This window comes from Berghia stephanieae, chromosome 4 (assembly GCF_034508935.2).
Source record: "Berghia stephanieae isolate SIO BIC M18660-M18661 chromosome 4, UCSD_Bste_1.3, whole genome shotgun sequence".
Lineage (NCBI taxonomy): Eukaryota > Metazoa > Mollusca > Gastropoda > Nudibranchia > Aeolidiidae > Berghia > Berghia stephanieae.
Genome location: NC_088363.1, coordinates 51,857,355 through 51,866,053, shown reverse-complemented (window position 1 = coordinate 51,866,053; position 8,699 = coordinate 51,857,355).

Genomic DNA, 8,699 nt, shown 5'->3' with positions numbered 1-8,699 from the left:
TACACACACAAGTTATATCCTCATTCGACGAAATATGGATTGTTTTCAAAGCAATTCCTAAAATCTTGCAATAAAAAATAAACCCAAAACCTTTGTACGCTTACCTAGCAATCAGGGAAGAAAATCACTTAAAAGTGACCCATCGCCTCAAAGCGGTATCATGTCTTGATGAACTTTTTGCTGGAAATTGAATTTATAGCAACAAAATATGAATTTTGGGATTCATTTCAATTCCTCATGGTGAAGATTAAACCCACTTTCTTACATTGGAAAAAAAAGTAGAAGATTAAAAAAAACCACAAAAACAAAAAACCTGGAATAAGACCAAATAAATCAAAACAAAAACAAGAAAGAAACAACGTACTAGAGCAACAAAATACAATTTCGTATTTCTTATACACTTTTTAGGGTTCGATTTAGCCAAACATAATACCGTTTTGAGATAATGGGTCGCATGCACTCTTTGTATTTTATTTACATCTTTAGTGGTTCACTTAGGGACTCTTGATTTCTTTTCTTTTTGAGACAATGGGTCGCATTTACTCTTAGTATTTTTTAAAAGATAAGAAGGAGATAAGGAGGAGATTGAGAATGACATTCCTGAAGAAACAATTATATCCCAGCTAAGTATATTCTTATCAATAAGAATGTGTGGCGTGGGTGGAGCAGAAGTGCGATATCTTGACTCGTAACAGAATCAGGTGATGTCGAGCGTTTTTAGTTGTCAGTTGGGTGAAAAAAAATGATCACAGACCTCTGGATTAAGAAAAAGGTCGCATTATTCTTTAGAGCACTCTACACAGAATTATCTTCAAACGAAGTTAAGTACTGCTTAAATCATGATAATTCATTTTCAGACATTACTTAACATACGATTCACTCAAAGCCACAGCAGATAACGGATTAAAATTGAATAAATATAGTTTGCCGTAATCTGAAGACTAGGAAAAAAGCAACAAAAAACCCGCGTATTAAAAATGTTTGTCAAACACGGGACGTTCTAAATCACAGGTTCGAGAGTTAATGTAAAAAAATGAGGGTCATTTTAACCGATCGATATTTAAAGGTGTTCTGGCCAATATGTTTTATCTTTTTAAATTTTTAAATAGAGTAAGCAAGTATTATAACCTCATGCAACCAATTATTTATGAATTCCCCCCCCCCCCCCCCCGCCCCTCTAACTAAGCTCAAATTCCTAGAATATCACAATTAAAATTATGAAACAATCCTGTTTAAACAATGAACGGATCAAGACAGATATTAGGAAAGACAATCCATTAATAATTATGCAAATGCTGCTGTTTGAAGTTCGAAGAAATGAAGAACAATAATAAAACGTAATAGAAGCTACACTTCAGTGTATGGAGACAGATTTAGATGATGTTGACGATTCGGGTTTCCCCTTGGATGGTCAACAAAACACGAAGAATAAAACACTAAATGGTTGCGCGCTGAAAATACACGTATTTAAAATTTAGCCAGAAAACGTGTCCTTTAAACTATATCGATCGATGACCTTCATCTTGTTAAAAATTCTCAAACCTGGTACGTACTTCGCAATGTCTAGGGTTTGAGAGTAGTTGTCAAGGCGAGGTTCATTTAAATCGATCGATTGTTGAAGGGTAAGTTTTCTGGCTAAACTTTTAAATAAGAGTATTTTTGTTGGTTTTTTTTTCCCGTTTTTTTTTTCTGTTTTTTTTTTCAGAATGAGGCAGAAAAACGTTGGAAGCTTCTGTTCCGTTTTACTTATTGATACTCATGCTAGATAAGTGCAGTGACTCAGCGGTATCGTGTCTCGACTTGTTAGACAACCAAGAAATGTTACGTTGTCAGTGACCCAGTGGGTGGAAATGATTGTAAAAATAAATAAATAAAAATTTAAAAAAAAATCCCTTTATTCATTCCGTAGGGGAAATTTGTCTATTGGTTCTATTACAAGGGAAAACTGGAATAACCCAGGAGTCAGCCGCAGTACAGCGTCGCAAATTGAGCTAGGACGAGGTGACTTGCTCAAGGCCACACAGCGCCACGGCGGGTGATCAAACTCGGTACCTTTCGGGTACGAAGCAAAGACCGTACCGCTGAGCACGCTGCCCCTAAGAGCTCTATCTCAAGCATTGCGTCAGTGTATACGGAAATCTGCGCACATTACTCCCCACACGACTAAGTGTGAGAGTAACTTTTTGTAAGCAGTGACGAATGTTGCAAAAGTGTTAATAGTCTGATGTCAGTTTTAATAGGGTTATATATAAAAGATGATTACATGCAAATAAGTCTCCATTTAACTGACTACGAGAACCCAGTGTAGAATACATGGAATTGCGCTTTATAGATTATAAATTAACTTGATTTATAAAGTATGTATATGATTTTGAATCGAATAAAATGTGTCTGAGGACATAATGTATTTGTCCTTTCATTTTATACTACGCTTTATATTCCCATGTAGTTGCAAGGTTTAACTAAAATGAGTTCTCTTTTGAAGCATCGAAGTTGAGAACGTTTAACGACTTGGGGATTATTCGTATCGTATCGTATCGTTTAAGAGCTAATAGGTTCTAAAAACCTTTAAATGCTCTGTGTAACTTTTATGCAGATATACAATTTATCAATCATATAAACAGCATTCAATGCTAATTAATTGATAATATTGAGAATTGAATTTCTAATACATAAATATTTTGATGAATCGAGACAGGGACTTTAAGTTTTCTAGGCCAAAACGAAAAAAAGAGCGCAATCACTGTACGACAAGGTTTAAAGAGAAGAAGCGATCACTGTATTTAAACAAACTTTATATTACGTTCCTCTCCCTTTCACATTGCTCAAATTTTATTATTCAACAATGGTATTTTCATTTTCAATTGTAGATGCAATGAGTATCTATATTTATTCGAAACAAAACAAAACAAACAAACAAAAAATTACAAACATAAAAAAACACAAATAAATAAAAAAAACCAAACGAACAAAGACAACAAACAAACAAAAAACACACAAAAACCCCACCAAACAAACAAACTAACAAACAAACCAAAAAAACCCAACAAAAACCCAAACAAAAACAAACAAACAAACAAACAAACAGAAAAACCAGGAAAAACGAAAGAAAGAAAAAAAAAGTAGTGAATTTGAGGTGAAGCGATACGGATAAGGGAGATAACTCAATAAAATATTGTTAGCTATTTTTCAACAGTAGGAATAGTTTCCCTTGGAAATAGAAATTCAATTCCCTCAACGAACACGTGAACTGATAAGCTTTCTTAACGTAAACGTCGATGACGACATTGGTTAGGCTGTTCGATTGCAAAAATTATACCTTTTCCGTCACGACACCATAAGATATCGTCGCCTAGGCATTCCAAGAAGGAGTATAGATAATTCATCAAACAAGATGTCTGTTGTCAACAGGAATCGCCCATGTTGTCCAAGTTAGCAAAGTGGGGGTTAATAATCTTGCTCAAGGAAAAAAAAAAACAGAGTGCCTGAAGCGGGGCTCGAACCCGGGTCATTCCGGGTCACAGTGCAATGCCTTAACCACTCGGCCACTTCGTCCTCTGTTCGATTGCAAGTGATTGGTTAATCACTTTGTAGTGGTACGGCTGTGATTATCAATTGGATTTAGTAGTCTGATGTCACGCCGCCCGGCAAGGACGCCCATCTTGATTCAAAAAAAGAAAATCATTACTTTTTATTATTCATGCTGGCTAGAACTTTTCACATGCCTTGTGATCAGAAGGTGTAAAGGTCAAAACATGATCAAATTTATGGGTTTTTTTTTCCCTCTGGATACGCTTTTATGCTCGCCGGGGAAATATTTCATACGGGCTTCCGTCATTGTTCCGATAGTTTAGAGTCAGTGTTGCTAGGTTACCATGCGTCATTAGGAAGGAAGTGACGTTACGACTGTTGAAGAGTATTGTTAGTAGTACAATAGACCGAATAAAGCAGTATGGATCAATGATGGTGATGATATTTATAATAATGATGACGATTGTGAGGTTGATGAAAACGACAACGACGACGACGACGACGGTGATGATGATGATGATGATGATGATGATGATGATGATGATGATGATGATGATGATGATGACGACGACGACAACGATGATGATGATGATGATGATGATGATGATGATGATGATGATGATGATGATGATGATGATGATGATGATGATGTTTGGAAATCACAGTCTACGTGAGTGTGGTTCTTTTCAAGTCTTGGGGCTTCGAGAAGAAATCCAAGATCCATCTTTTCTCAAAGTATTTACTCTGAAATTATCTAATCCCGATGGTGAGTGCGAGCGCGTGTGTCTCTGTGTATTTGTCGGAATGTGTGTATAAAAGACAGAGGGTTATGTGTATGCTTATGTTAATGCGAAGCGCTTAGACTTTTCGGCAATAAGCGTTATATAAGAAATTATTATTATTATTACTAACTACTTCTACTTCTACTACTACTACTACTACTACTACTACTACTACTACTACTACTACTACTTACTACTACTGCTGCTGCTGCTGCTGCTGCTACTACTACTACTACTACTACTACTACTACTACTACTACTACTACTACTACTACTACTACTACTACCACTATAATAACAATAATAATAATAATAATAACAATAAAATTATTATTATTATTATTATTATTATTATTATTATTTATTTATTATAATTATTATTATATTATTATTATTATTATTATTATTATTATTATTATATATTATTATTAATTATTATTATATTATTATTATCATTATTAATTATTATTATTATTATTATTATTATTATTATTATTATTATTATTATTATTATTATTATTATTATTATATTATTATTATTATTATATATTATTATTATTATTATTATTATTATTATTATTATTATTATTATTATTATTTATTATTATTATTATTATTATTATTATTATTATTATTATTATTATTATTATTATTATTATTATTATTATTTATTATATTATTATTATTATTATTATTATTATTATTATTATTATTATTATTTTATTATTATTATTATTATTATTATTATTATTATTATTATTATTATTATATTATTACCGGTGGTTGAAGAACATTGTTTGTTGTAGTGTCATCGGTCATGGTTATTGTAGTGGCCGTCGTATTCCTCGTGACGACGGCTGTTGCGATCTCAAAGACGGCAATAGTTGTGATGGCGATAGCGATGGCGGGGGTAAAAAAAAAAAACAAAAACAAAAGAAAAACCAGAATGACAATGGTTGTAATTGCAGTCACGCTATTCTCAGCTAGAAAGGTAATCATTGTACAATCCAAAGAAATAATTATTTTAACCGTGCTCTCTATCCAATAGCCCCCCCCCCCCCCCCCCTATTATTGATTAGTTTCGTCGATTAGGCCAGTTGTAGTTTTTAAACACATTAAGTGCATGGAACGATTTTGCGGATTGTTCGAATTCCCAGAAAAGACAATCCCGTGTTCTTCACGAATTGGTGTTTAAAAAGTGTAATATACTTACAGTTTACAGTTCAATTCTCGAAATCACGGATTGATGAATTCTCATTAGGAATCGGGCATGTCAATTGATATATAATACAATATGCACCATTTCTTTTCTTTCTTTTTTTTTTTCTATTTTTAACACCGCTTTTTGGCTTGATAGCAGTACATCGTGCATGTAAGATCACGATCATTATATATATATATATATATATATATATATAATATATATATATATATATATATATATATAAAGGAGAGAAGTAATTTATTGATGTCATGCGTTTTATTAAAATACTCACAACATCCGCCAGCCGGATAAAACGTACCAACACACACAAAATCATGTGTAGCCTTGAACGTTTATAGTATGATTGATGTAATTTAGTGAAAACTAATCACTAAAAGTCTGTGGAAAACAACAACAAACCCCCCCCCCCCCCAAAAAAAAAAAAAAAAAAAAAAACAACAACGGAAAAACTCCCCAAAACAACAAAAACTTGAGCTTTTATATGGCGCAATATCCACGTAACTTGCTCAAAGCGCTTTACAACAGCAATACGTAACATGTAGGATGAGACATCACACTTGTTAGGCGATATTACAATATTTTTTTTTCGACAACGATAACGCTGGTTACGTCCAGATACATGAGTACGTTGAGATAATGTGAGTAAAGAGCTTTTCCCATGGACTGAACTATGCGCCGCTCAGAGTGGGACTCGAACCCAGGAACTTCCGATCCGAAGGCGAATGTCATACCACAAGACCACATAGCGCACAACAATAACAAAAAGCTCAGTTTGTTCCTTCTATAGCACTGACACAACTTTTGCACTATACTCTATCTTGATTTTCAGTTTAGCACGCCAAGTGCCCGTAGTTGCACTTCTTGTTTTATAAATATATTGGCAGGTCATATCTTGTTGTATTCCTTATTCTCTTGTACAATTTGTTCCCTTCGACGTGCCGGTTAAATGTGAGGTTTTGCAGTCTTGCGGTATAACACTCGGCTTCTGACTTGTAGGACCCTGGTTTACACCCCGCTGTTGGTGGGGGTGGGGGGGGGGGGCGCACTCCTTGGTTGAATTCGTTTTTTAACTCACATTCTCTCACCGTATTCAAGTGTAACATGAGTACCTGTCTCGTAAAAACGTTGCCTTACTGGGGAAGAACGTAAGAGCGCCTTACAGGGGTTATGTCTCATACTCTATGTTAAGTTTTTCTATTGTATTGGGACCCGTGTAAAGAGCTTTGAGCACATTTAGTGGATAATGCACCACACAGAAGCTCACCCAAGTTTGTTTCATGTTCATGCTAAACGTAGGTATCGTTGTGGTGCAGTGATACAGCTTGAACTCATAATATGACCCAAATAGGGCAGAGCAGTGGTGACGTCACACCTTAACCCTCTCCTTACCACCTACAGCAAAATCGTCAGATCTGTTACGACACAATAAACATTGAAAAAAAATTCAAATTTATTTTGTACATCACAGTGATCTTTGTTTAATCAATAAGAACATAAAGTTGTTTTGAAGAGAGAGTGTTTGAGTTTAAAAAGTCAATTTCTCTGCTGGGTAAGCCTGTCATTTTTGGGAAAAGACTGACAATCATCGGTAAACTTCTTAGAAGTGTGTATGTAACCCGTCTTTAAGGGGATAAATAGTGAACAAGTTGCATATTGATTCATAAGACGGCATAACTCTTTTAATAGAAGGATGTCTAGATAGATTAATATGATTTGGAGGAATTAAGAGCGAGGATGGATGATGGCTGTTTGCCACCAGCATTTAGACTAAAAAATAAGATGGCACCACTCTGAAATCAGAAGATCTATTACAGAAGTTATGTATCCAGTCCTCTGGAAGAGTGGTTTTACACTTTGAATGGGATTGGAACCAGTCTTTTGATACCGCAATTTTGTTCTCTATTAAATCCGAGAATTCAAGCCAGCGATAAAATACTTAACTCGAGAGATTTCCCTTGAAGAAGGCATTATGCATATAATCAAAACATTTTGGGGGCCCCGATAGCTCAGTTGATAGAGCACTCGCGTCACAATCAAAGGGACCGAGATCGATCCCAAGTGAAGTCGAGATTCTTTTTTTTTCTTCTGAACCCCCTGTCCCCTCAGCCTGATTGGGTAGCTGGGTCTGTCAGATCTGGTGGTACATACTCTGCGATAGACCAGCGTCCTATCCAAAGAGTAGCAATAAATTGCTATTGTCCGTTTTACGCTATAGAAACCGGGATAAACTCCGGCTCGATGGGCATAATGCTCTTATAATTTTATTATATCGTCCTCTTGAAGGTGGATGTTAAATCCAGAGTTTTGCCAGGTGTAAAATAACGTTGTCTTGGTCCAAAAATGGTATAATCGTCTTGTCCAAAAAATGACCCATCATCTCAAAACTGCACTATGTCGGGGTGAACAAGACGGCGAAACGGTTTTTATTTCATGTTTGACAAGAAGGGCCACAATGTAAAATTATATGTTTTTGTTACTTTAATAAATTGCTCGTTTTCCTCAATAATAAACACACGCATAATCACACACACACACACAAAAAAAAAAAAACCCGAACAAAATAAACAAACAACAAAACAAAACAATCAAACGACATGACTGACAACCCAACCCAATTGTGAAACATTGTTGAAATAGACACTATAAATGGTCATTTTTAAAGATTTCAAGTGCAAAATGAGTCCATAAGATTTTGGGTTATCAGACTTGCAAATAAGTGTACTTCGACCCAAGTCTTATATTATTTCTTACAATGAATTAAATTCTATCGTCAAAACCAACCGACGTAATGCCTTTTTGAAGTGTTAAGTTACATATTATTATATCAGACAGTCTTAGTCCGACGTGCACTGATTTGCAGGTCTGATAACCAAATTCATTATGGGCTCATTGTTGTAATGGAAATCTCAAAAAAAAAACAAAAAAGAAAAAAAAAAGACGCAAAATATTGTCCTTTACAACAATGTTAAACTAGGCCCATAAATGCGTTCGGATGTCTAACCTCAATATATGTACACGTCGTCTCCGTCTCAATTTCACGAATTTTTTATTTTATAAAGACTGTAAAAAAAAGCTGTGTAGATACTTTTTTTTCTTTTTGTAACATGTCTTCGTTGAATTGTGACTCGACTCTTGTGCTCTTTGTTTTGCGTACGTACCAG